The 12,445-nt window shown below is 43.6% G+C and overlaps 2 long non-coding RNA genes across 5 annotated transcripts in view; one reads left to right on the top strand and one right to left on the bottom strand.

Moving 5' to 3' along the window:
• Positions 1-12,445, top strand: part of LOC143781206 (uncharacterized) — a 181,557-nt gene that overhangs the window by 56,218 nt on the left and 112,894 nt on the right. For all 4 annotated transcript variants that reach the window (XR_013216619.1, XR_013216618.1, XR_013216620.1 and 1 more), the window contains one exon: positions 3,577-3,727. This is a non-coding gene — a long non-coding RNA (uncharacterized LOC143781206). The remainder of the gene's footprint in view (positions 1-3,576; positions 3,728-12,445) is intronic.
• On the bottom strand, positions 2,219-4,381 carry LOC143781207 (uncharacterized). The gene is made up of 3 exons (XR_013216621.1): positions 4,315-4,381; positions 3,572-3,697; positions 2,219-3,195 (listed from the first exon to the last, which is right to left on the bottom strand). It is a non-coding gene; the product is annotated as an uncharacterized LOC143781207 (long non-coding RNA).

The raw sequence follows: 12,445 nt of genomic DNA, 5'->3' as shown, positions 1-12,445 counted from the left end.
GCTTCGTAACACATTCCCACTAAACATTTTGCTAACTAAATCTATTTTTCATAAGAGTCATTTAGTTAAATCTTTTGGTCAATTATGTAAAGTGTACAATTATAGTGCTAGTAACAAAACAAACAAAACAAAAAAACAAAAAAATCCAAAAACAAATACAACACGTATAACCAATTAATACAATGAAAATAAGGTTATTTTGTGAGGTCAGAAAAAGAAAATCTAAAAACCGCAAACAATATTGCACACAATCTAAAGAACTGAACCATAATAATAAAGATGTATTTCCATAAATCTAAGAACAACATACAATAGTGCCAGGAGCGTACATATAAATCATGGGGCCCCATAACGAAAATCTGAATACCCCCCCAAGAAAAAAAAAATCACCGCCGGGCCCAGCTCAACGTCTTGAGTCTCCACACAGCCTCAGCACCTCACGCCCCACCTCCAACAGTCGGTAGCCTCCCTCACATGTGCAACTACTTCCGGTCGAGCCCAGCATACATTGGTGTCTCAGGCTGGAAAGCTACGTCAGCCAGGAGGTGTGACGTCCTTATGCAAATCCAGCCAGAGTTCAGCCGAGAGCAGTGCATGACTAGAAAGTAGGAGTTAGGGGGAGCCAGGTAGAGTGACGGAGGTGCGCACAATTAATTAAAGGCACACGGCACAGCACAAGGGCGGACACTGACAGCTTGGGGCCCCTGTGCAAGAAATGTGTCTGAGCCCCCTCCTTTTATGGCGACAAAGCTATGTATATATAAATATATATATACTGTATATCAACACACACATACATGTAAATATATTACATTGTCTCCTTTATTATGTATATTGCTGTCCCTTATACAGTGCCCTCTCTTGCTATGTACAGCACCGTCCCTTACATATTGGATTATATAGAGTTCTGTTTTTTATTACATACTGTCCTCTCTTGTTGGATTTTTAATGCAATGATGGCTCATGGAGCATGGGAAAGGTTCTTTTCTAATGGAGGAGATGATGGACTGGTAGTCTGGTCACCGGCTCCTCCATCAGCAGTCATTTTATATCTAACAAGAGAGCAGACTATGTAATAAAAGAGGGCGCTGTGACTAAAAAAAATAACAAGAATACACTATGTAAGAGACAGCACTGTACATAACAGCAGAGGAAGCTATATAATAAGGGACGGCACCATATATAACTAGAGAGGATGGTATGTAATAAGGGACCGTGTTATACATGATAAAAGAGGAAACTATGTAACTAAGGATGGTGTTAAACATAAGTGAGTACACTATATACTAAGGGACTGTGCTATACATACTGTAAGTGACTACACTATATACTAAGGGACTGTGCTATAGATAAAAGTGACTACACTATATACTGATATGCAAAAAAATTGACACTCAAGAGGTAGCAAAAAGGCAAGGTTCCACTTATTGTGCATCCAGACAGTATGTTGCTATGTTAAACGTTTTCGGTCCGTAAAAAGACCTTCATCTGAACAAACTGGTTCAGTAGTATAGTTGAGAAGGTTTTATTATGCCTTGTATGACCATATTCTAGGATTAGGTGCCTGAATGCTGTGGTTCAATATATGTAAACGCAGCGGGTCTGTGGCTTGCGACAATCGACGCTATGGATATGCTCTGGATGCCGGTAGGGTAAATGCCAAGCATGGTGTGACCATCTCAACTATACTACTGAACCAGTTTGTTCTGATGAAGGTCCCTTTATGGACTGAAAACGTTTAACATAATAACATACTGTTTTGGTGCACAATAAATTGAACATTGCATTTTTGCTACCTCTTGAGTGCCTTTTTTTTGCATATAGCTTTACGACGGGCTGGACACCCTACTTGAGCACTTACAACTGATCACTACAAGAGTGCCATGTTTTTTATATTACTACACTATATACTAAGGGACTGCAATACATAATAAGTGAGTACACTATATACTAAGGGGCTGTGCTATGTATAATAAGTGAGTACACTATATACTAAGGGACTGTGTTAAACATAAAAGCAATAATAACATCTTCCTCCACCTCCCCCTGTTCCTAAATCCATTATAAATCCCCCTTCCTCCCTTCCCAATCCCCCACACCCCCTCATTGTCCTCCTCCCCCCGCATCCCATTATTGTCCTTTCCCCCACCCCCAGCACCCCCATTATTGCCATTTCCACCATCTCTATCATGGCTTTCTCCCCACCACCTCATCATTGCCCATTCCACCACCTCCATCATTGCTTTCTCCTCACCACCTCCATCATTGCCTTCTCCCCACCACCCCATCATTGCCCATTCCACCACCTCCATCATTTCCTCCTCCCCTATCACCCCCATAATTGCCCTTTCCACCATCATTGTCCTTTCCACTACCACCATCATCGCCTTTTCCACCACCACCCCACCTTTGCCCATTCCACCACCTCCATCATTTCCTCCTCCTCCATCTGGAGGATGTGCAGGTCCACTAGCAGCAAACACTTTTGCTCTCTGAGGACCAATGTTTCCTTATATTTAAAAAAAAAAAAAAAAAAAATCCGGCCTCCTTCCACCCCTAAATAGCCGGCCATCTCTCACCTTTTTCCCCAGTCCTATGACAGCACTGTCATAAGTATGAGGAAATCCAACTACCGGTAATGGTAAATTTATCATAGGCATGTGCAAGATGTTAGTTTAAAAAAAAAAAAATCTGGCCTCCTTCCACCCCTTAATAGCCAGCCATCTCGCACCTGGTTATTTCCTCTTTGCCCAAGACAGCACCATAAGCTGGAGCTGCCATGAGCAGGAGGAAATCCCATTACCGGTCAGTGTAAAATGTTTGGCACACGCCTATGATTGTAATAAAGCGCAGATATTATTACGCTTATACTTACCGCCAGCTCATAGATGGATCTGCTGGCTTTGTCATTCTCTGCCTCTTCATTTGGGGTCCCTCGAAGTCTCCATGGCCAACTTCATTCTTGCAGCGTTTGTTGAAGTGATGTTTATTCTTCCAGCTTTCAGTCTTCCGGAGGCTCAGGTGGACAGCTCGCTCTGATGACTATAGAGCTGGTGTCTGGTAAAGGGTTTCCAGGTTGACAAATGAAAATCCCTCGAACAAAGCCTGGTCATTTGCTGATGTAAGTTCTGTGACCTCCGCTGCTTCTAATTTGTCCAGATGGAATGGTTTACGACGATGGCGAAGCTCAGATGGCTATAAATGAAAAAAGAAAATCTAAAATTAGAATTATGACTTTTTATCACAGTCTCCATTTAAAACCAGTTGTGCAGATTAAAAATTAATGAAAAAATAGACACACAGTGCATGAAGCTAAGGAACCAACAAAATAACACCAACAGTCCCACTGGAGAATGATCAAATCTACACTAGATAATCAATTGTGTACAATCCAAAAATTAGAATCCAAATAACTGAATCAACAAAGCCATGCCAGTATGGAGTAGCAGATCTGGATGGTGTTGCCTATCCAGTGTTATTGTCATCAGTAATTATCTGCTCTTAAAAAATAAGTAGATTCTGCAAAATATATTGTATGAGGTAATGGAACAATATTTGCTTGTATACTTACCACAGGGATGTATGGTGGAGGCAGTTTCAGAGCTTCCACTGAGACCCAGTCGATACGCTGAAAAAACTTGTGCTCTCTGATGTTACCGTTGGCTCCTAAGCGGCTAGCAGGATCTTTCTGAAGAAGCTAATAAAGAAAAAGCCAAAATCCATCAATGTAAGTAACAGAGAAAATGATGAGTACTATGCCGAGATGAGATAATCGACTTGATGCAAATAGAATTTGCGTCGAATTTTTAAGAATCTGATGAACCCCGGTAAATTTCATCAATTTGTAATTTGCTGCTTGGGAATGACCTATAATAGTTGCAGCCGTTTTTCGTAGAGTATTGCTGAAATTTATATCAGCCAGAGAAGGCTAATAGGACCTCTGATGCAGCCGTCCAGGCCTCACCATATTGCCTTACAGGTGTCACATCACATGTTATAGCACAATCAGGAGGGACTATCATAGCCTGTATGAAATCCAAAGCAGGGAATATAGCAGCCATCTTGTGGTGAATCTGGATAAGGAGAGCACATCACAAAGAGAAAAACATAAAACACTAAAAGACTGTACAGATAATGTGTGACAGCACAGCAGTGAAGAACGGTTACCACAAGTTTTTTAATTTTTGTTGAGTACATGCAATTTTTCGAAATATTTGGAAGAAGCTGGTTATTTTAAATTTCAAAAGATTTGCTCATCTTTACAGCTATAACATTGTATAAATCATAGTACTACCGGCTGTTAAAACTATTGACCTGTTTAATGATGTTCCTGATGCTTGAGGATTTATCAAGTGTTTGATGGTAGGCGCACTCATCGGTAACCATTTCTTTTAAGATGACACCAAAAGAAAACCAATCTACTCCAGTGTTATACTCCTTCCCAGCCAAAATCTACATGAAGATGGAAATAGATAAAGAGTTGGTCAAAAAGTTCCATAGCTTTAGTGTAACAAAGTTTTTGCTATAATAATTGTAAGATTATGTAATCCATTGAGGGTGGATGATTCCTCTGGTTGTGACGTCACTTGAATATTATGATTACTTCCACTAATGACTGAAAGGAGCCATGCTGCTCTTCTGAGCTCCTGTACCCTTTGTTACTTTGTTATCTGACTTGTAGCTCCTGGGTCTCTAATGCTGGCAAAATACATAACATAATCATGTATTTTGGCCAGACTCACAGATTCTGGAAAAATTATCCATTGTATATGGAGACATCCAAATTCAGCTAAACACTTGATGTTGAATTTTAAATTAATGCCCTGTCCCTTTGAGTCTGGCACGGTCTTACTTCCCTCTTCCAATTCATGGAGACATGAAGGATTATGTATATGATCCTGGCTGGCATACAATTATAGTATGAAAAAAAACCCATGTTCTTCTCACCTCAGGAGCCAGGTAGCCTTGTGTTCCAGCATATCCAGTGGCTGTTCGGTCTCCATGCATGTTGTCAATTGCGAGACCGAAATCTGAGATCTTAATATGGCCCGTTTCAGCCACCAAGATGTTCTCGGGCTTGAGGTCTCTGTGGATGATGCCCTTTGAGTGGAGATATTGTATTCCACAGATGAGTTCAGCGGCATAGAATCTGACAAAAAGACAAGAAATTAGTGACTGTGTACAGAAGAAATACAAGAAATCCTGCCCTATTCTATAGTATATTAAAGTGGTCAGTCAGGATTCTGTCCAGATTCTGTTGACTAAAATATTGCTTTAGTCTAAACTCTATTGCCATCGAAAACACCAGAATGCCAATGATCAGTCAGCACTGATAACAGAACTGCTCTTATATATATTTCAGTACATGTATAATTATATAAACCTTTACCTTGCACTGGGGATGTCAAGCTGCCCCTTCATCAGTAAGTAGCTGTAAAAGTCCCCGCAGCTCACGTATTCCAGCCCAAGGAGCAAATGCAGCTGTTGACAGAGAAGATATATAGGTGCATTACAGATTATTGCAGTACCTACACATCTACTACAAAATAGGAGAGAATATCTATAGGCTGCATGGTAAATTCATGTCTGATTGTCGAGATACAAACATAGAGGCATAACTATAGTACGTACATGTGCTGCAGTGGCACTGAGCCCTGGAGTATATGGGGGCTCAAAAGATCTTTTTGGCCCATAGGAGAAGACTAGTACTATAAAAGTGTTATGGATCTGCAACACAGGACTAAAGTAGAAGGGGGAAAACTGACCCTGCACTATGACTAGGCTGAAACCCTGCGATGGAGAGGGCGACCCATTCCTTGCGAGTAGACCCACCGACGATCCTAGGTTAATCTCAAGCGAAGACCTATAGATAAGGGGAAGGGTTTCCATAAAAGAACTAAGGACTGGGTACAAAAACGGGTCACCTCCTAATAGAAAACACAGAGAAGGCTGAAGAAACCAATAGAAAACAGAAACTAAGGCTAGCAGAACCAGAGGTACAGCACTGCACAAAGACTTGTATAGGATGTCTAGCGCCCTTCAAAAAATGTCATCAATGCTCAAACGCAAGCTTAATAGCCAGCAATTCTCGGTTCCCAACATTGTAGTTGAGCTCTGCGTCTGAAAATTTCTTAGAAAAGAAAGCACAGGGATGCACCCCATCCTCTCCCTCCTGGGACAGAACAGCCCCCACTCCTACTGATGAGGCATCCACCTCTACCAGAAAGGGCTTTGTCTCAAAACAGGAGCAGAGCTAAACCTCTCCTTGAGATGCTCAAAAGCCTTAACAGCCTCAGGAGACCATTAGACAGTATTGGAACCCTTCTTAGTAAGATCAGTAAGGGGTTTTGCGATAACAGAAAAATTCTTTATGAATTTTCTATAATAATTAGCAAACCCCAAAAATCTCTGAATCAACTTCAAGCATTCAGGTCTAGGCCACTCCAATACCACCTGAACCTTCACCGGGTCCATCTCAAAACCATCACTGGAAACAAAGTACCCCAAAAAACTAATTTTCTGTACCTCAAACTCGCATTTCTTCAGTTTAGCAAAGAGTGTGCTTTCTCTCAGAATCTGCAGAACCTCACGGACTCTCTGCCAATGCAACTCCAGATCGGGAGAATAGATCAAAATATCATCCAAATAAACAATCATACTCCTGCCGATCAACGGCCTCAGGATGTCGTTAATGCAATTTTGAAAGAAGCCAGAGCATTTGTAATGTCGAAAGGCATAATTAGACACTCAAAATGACCTTCCGGGGGTATTAAAGGCTGTCTTCCATTCATCACCTTCTTTAACCCGCAGCAAATTATATGCCCCACGGAGATCGACCTTAGAGAACCACTTGGCTCCAACTAATTGGTTAAACAAATCCGGAATTAGCGGCAAGGGGTAAGGATTACGCACAGTGATCTTATTAATCTCCCTGAAATCAAGACACGGCCTAAGACCCCCATCTTTTTTTTTTTTTGCAAAAAAGAACCCCACAGCCACAGGGGATTTAGAGGGTCTTATATGACCTACAGTGAGACTAGTATGTAGGTATTCCTTTAAGACCTCCCTCTTGGGAATCATCAGATTAAATAAACGACTCTTAGGGAGAGTAGCACCTGGGACGAACTCAATAGCGCAATCGTAATCTCTATGAGGTGGTAGAGCTTGTGACGCAACTTCTGAAAATACTTTCCAGAATTCCTGAATGGCTTCAGGTAGCTCATTTTTCACAACAGCAGCAATGTGTACATCACAACATTTCCCATAACACTCCTGATCCCAGAATCTTATCGTGCTTGACGACCAGTCCAGTACAGGATTGTGCATTTTTAACCAGGGTAACCCCAGGACAACTGGAAAAGGCAATGTATCAAGTCCAAACAAATATAAAGATTCCTGGTGTTCCATATTCACAGTGAGTGGAAACCCGGTGACCTTTCGAGAAACGCAGAGTGATAATGCCTGCGGGCGCTGCGGTCACCTGACCAGGATGGGGGTAGGAGCGCTCATTAACCCCTGCAGCAATGGACAGGTGTGTGAGGTGCCACAATAGTGACTGCAAGACCCCAACAGGAGCCGGCATCGAGCGTGTAAAGCGAGGAGCTGTGGTGATGGTGAACTACAGGTACCAAGGAGGGAGCCTCTGGGTGCCAAGCAATGTAGAGGTGTCTGGGCCAGGGGTGTGAGAAAAACAGCAGAAAAAGGGCAGCTGTACCATCACCAGGTCACAATACTAATGCACTGCAGCAGCTGCCACAATAAAAGGGGCAATGAACTGGTGAGAGTAACCACCATGGAGGGGGCTGCCTAGTAGTATAACTGCACTCGGAGGAGGTGTGCATAGGGCGCTTGTCACATGCTGTGCCACTGTCTGCGGCGCAATCCTGCAGTATTCTGCATAGTCACTGGTCCGCCTCCTGCAGCTATGGGTATATTCTGTGATTACTTTACTTGAATTACCTTTGATTCATTTTGATAACATCTGTACTCATATTTTTCATGATTTATTGTGTTGATTTACTCTTTATATTGGTGACAGGATAGGGGCGCAGGATGGGAGCAGCACATAACACAATGGCAGAGGCGTATCTAGGGAGGGCAGTCGGGGCATGTGCCCCTGGCGAAGCCAACAGGGGGGCGCAGTTGGGCCGCCTAATGTGGTGGTCCAAAGTGTCTCCCCCTGAGGCTGCATTCTGTCACTCCCTGGATTGGGAGTCAGCTGTTCTCTGTGCCACCTGTCAAGCTGACAGCCGGCACAGAGAAGCTGCAGTGCTCCGGCTCCCGGAGATCAATTGTACTCACATCTAACAACTGCGAGTACAATTGAGGCTCTGACCGCTGGGTCAGAGCGACGCCAGCAGCGTGATCAAGTCATGTGATCACGCTGCTGATGTCACTATCCAGCGCGCAGGAGAAAGAAGAGACTTGATGGTAAGTGCTCCTGTAGTTGTGGAGCTGAAGACACCGAAGATTCAGCATTGGGTGGGTTGGTTTATGGGGAATGTTTACTCAGTGTGTGTGTGTGTTTATTTATTCAGTGTTTGGGGGGAGATTTATTTAGTGTGTGTGTGATTAGGGATTTATTCAGAGTGTATGGAAGGGAGGTTGAGGGATTTATTCATTGTGTGTGTGTTTGGGGATTTATTCTGTGTGTGGGGGGATTTATTCAGTGTGTGTGGGGGGATTTATTCAGTGTGTGTGTGGGGATTTAGTGTGTGTGTGGGGATTTAGTCAGTGTGTGGGGGGGATTCATTCAGTGTGTGGGGGGATTTATTCAGTGTGTATGGAGGGGATTTATTCATTGTGTGTGGGGATTTATTCAGTATGTATGTGGGGGGGCGGGAATTTATTTAGCATGTGTGGGGCAGGGTGCATTTATTCTGTGTGGAGGGGGATGGATTTATTCTGTCGGAAGGGGAGTGGATATATTCTGTGGGGGTGAGTGGGGAGATGGGGGTGGACACAGTAGCTAAGGGAAAAATGTGTGCTGACACAGTATTGGGAGCGAGGGTGATGGGATGTGTGAGGACACAGTATGGGGAGTCGGGGGAATGTGTGAGGAGGAAATATGGAGAGCAATGGGGTAAATAAGTGAGGAGATAGTATAGTTAGCAGGGGGGATGTACATGAGGAGGCTATTAGAAATGTGTGCAGACAGTATGGGGGAGGAAAGTGTGAGTGGGCACAGAATAGATACTGAGTAGTGTGAGGGTAACAGCCAGGAGGAGACAGTATGCCAAGTAGGAGGAGTGTAATGAAGGGGCACAGTAGAGGGACTGGGCTCTCTAGGAGGGACACAGTATGAGAAGGCAGTGTGAAGTAAGGAAAAGAGAGAGGGCAGTGTGGATGGCATGTACCATAAGAGGGACAGTGAGGGTCATATTATGTGCTGGGAATAAAGTGAGGGGCAATTATTTACTCAGGGGCTCAGCCTAGGGCAGATATTTTTATTCCGGAGCATTATAATAACACTGCTATCTTTAAGGCCTGTCCCACACGTCCAGATAATTCTGGTACAGGAAAAATCGGTACCGGAGTCTTCCGTGTGTCCGTGAGCTCACGCAGGCCATCCGTGTGGCACATGTGCGCCGCCCGTGTACCACACGGAGCGTGCAGGAGACAGCGCTAGAGATAAGTGCTGTCCCGTAATTCTGGTGCTGAAGCGGCCATTCATATCTTCTCTCCAGCAGCGTTCGCTGGAAAGAAGATATAAAAAATCCCTTTTTTTTTGTCCTCGTGTTTAAAATAAAGATCTCTGTCACCATCCCCCTCCCACCCCCTGTGCGCCCCCCCGCTGTTACTAAAATACTTACCCGGCTCCCTTGCAGCGTCCTGTCCTCGCCGAACTTTCTCCTGTATGAGGTGGGAGGTGGAGCCGCATATTCATTACTGTGAGGGGGTGGGAGGGGGATGGTGACATGGCTCTTTATGTTAAACACGAGAAACAAAAAAAGGATTATTCATATCTTCTCTACAGCAAACGCTGCTGCAGAGAAGATATGAATGGCGGCTTCAGCACCATGTGGGGGGGACAGCGCTTACTGTAGCGCTGTCTCCTGCACGCCACACGTTGTACACGGACAACGTCCGTGTGCGGTATGTGTTTTACACGGACCCATTGACTTTAATGGGTCCGTGTAATACGTGCGCTCCCACGAACACTGACCTGTCTCCGTGTTTGGCACACGGAGACACGGTCCGAAAAAAATCAATGACATCTGCACAGATGCATTGATTTCAATGTGTCTACGTGTGTCAGTGGCTCCGGTACATGAGGAAACTGTCACCTCACGTACCGGAGCCACTGACGTGTGAAACCGGCCTAAGGGTGTTGTGTCGAGATGTGCTGCAGAAGACAGGAGAAGATGGAAGTCTGCAGAAACAAGCTCTGCCGGTGGATGAGAAGAGTCATCATGGCATCTGGACAAGATGAAGATGAAAAGAAAGAGGCGACTCCAGAAACAACGTCATCTATCAGGTACCTGGATGTAAATGTGTTTTTTTTTGTGATACTAATTCTCATATTTTTATTTATGTTAGGAACATTAAAGGGGATGTCCAAGGTTGTGATGAGTCTGCAGTCATACTATGTGACTGCAGACTTCTGAATTCTCACAGTGCACACTGCTATCATAATTCTCTGACGTTGGCGATTTGCATACATGCGGTCACCTGCTGACTAGACGTGTGTGGCCTCCTTCAATGAAAATGAATTGACTATGGCCGGACACGTCTAGTTGGAATGTGGCCAGAAGTATCCAAATCACATACTTGTGCTGTCATGACCGTCCCTTCTGGCCACCGGCAAGGGAGAATCCTAAAAGTGTGCAGTGCTTGCGCTGTGATAATTCAGAAGCCTGCAGTCACATAGAATGACTGCAGACTTTCATCACAAACCTGGACGCACCCTTTAATTATAAAATGAAGCCCTGTAGCTCTATGTGAACCCAGCCTAACAGTATTTGTCACTGACATATATAAATCTAACTGTTCTGCAATGGCTTATTGTATGTAAACCATGTCTCCAATCCTGTAGGCTTCTGCAATGATTTTACAGAAGCGACAAATGAATTATTCTGCTATCTATCTCTCTATGAAATATAAAGATATATACTGTATATATGTGTGTCACTGACATATACAGTATATATATGTATTGTATGCGTATATATCTATTCTATCTTTTCTATTCTAACCTGTCAGTGTGATATTACTGTATGCAGCAAATGAATTGCCAGCTTTTCAAAGGACACCGGTGCGTAAAAAGTGGAAAGCACTCACATGGTGCGAGTGCTGTGCATTTTTTTCTCGCACCCATTAACTTACATTGGCGAGTCTCGTCCGAGATGCGCAGCAATAGGCAGCATGCTGCAATTTTTTTCTCAGTCCAAATTCAGCTGAGATAAAAATCTCAGATGAGATGTCACCCATTGAATAACATTGGTCCGAGTGCAATCTGATTTTTTATCGGATTGCACTCGTCCGTTATTCTCGTAAGTGAGTATGAGCCCTTATCCTGTTTGGTGGTGCGGGGGCTCCGCCAACAGAGATCTTGGCGCTGAGATCTCATCTCCCAAGATCTTGGTGCCGGGATCTCTACCTGCGCATGCGCTGCCGTCGGCAGCCATTTTCCTAGAGTCCACCGCATAGAAAAACACGTAAGTACAGGGGCCTCTGGGCTTTCACAAAATGTCGGCAGAGCCCCCTCACCACCGAGCACCCGCAGCGGCGCACATCCGAACACCCCCTCATCCCAGCCTGTGGCCTGCAGCAATGCTCCACTCTTGCCTCCTCCAGCAGCGACTCTGGGACCCTGCTCCACAGCTGTCATTAAGGCATATCCGCATTATAAGACACACCCCCATTTTCCCCAAAAATTTTGGGGAAGAAAGTGCGTCTTATAATCCGAAAAATATGGTGTAATACAACAGAAATAAGTAGAGTAAATTCTTTATTTGGATAAATCAGTGATCAGACAAAAAAAAAACCAAGTTAAAAACATGTAATAGACTACTAAACCTTTAAAACACATGAGAGGTGGAGAGACAGCCTATGTATTGAATAATGGTTCTCACTAGGATGCTCATATATTACAACATTTAATGCAGTAAATTGATAAATACAAGTAACGTAACATGATCAATACATTAAATACATAAAGTGCATGTGCAGATACAGTATATATGCATACACCAGGAATATAGCAAAAAGAAAAACAGTGTATCTATTATAATAAATACAAAAATCTTATATAATTCATGTAACACATGGCCTGAATATAGCAGCGTCCATAATAATGTGCATAATTCAAAAGTCATTGGTCAATATAAGAATAAAATTCAGGATATAAATAGCAGTGAACACAGCTTGTTTAACCGATCGCTGGGTGCTGATGGGTTGTAATGGCAGCTGAGGGTCTGCTGAAGGCCTCCATGACTGTCAACTT

The sequence above is a fragment of the Ranitomeya variabilis genome, chromosome 6 (assembly GCF_051348905.1).
Source record: "Ranitomeya variabilis isolate aRanVar5 chromosome 6, aRanVar5.hap1, whole genome shotgun sequence".
Taxonomy (NCBI): domain Eukaryota; kingdom Metazoa; phylum Chordata; class Amphibia; order Anura; family Dendrobatidae; genus Ranitomeya; species Ranitomeya variabilis.
Note: the sequence above shows the minus strand (reverse complement) of the source record. Positions and strands in the feature narration are given on the sequence as shown.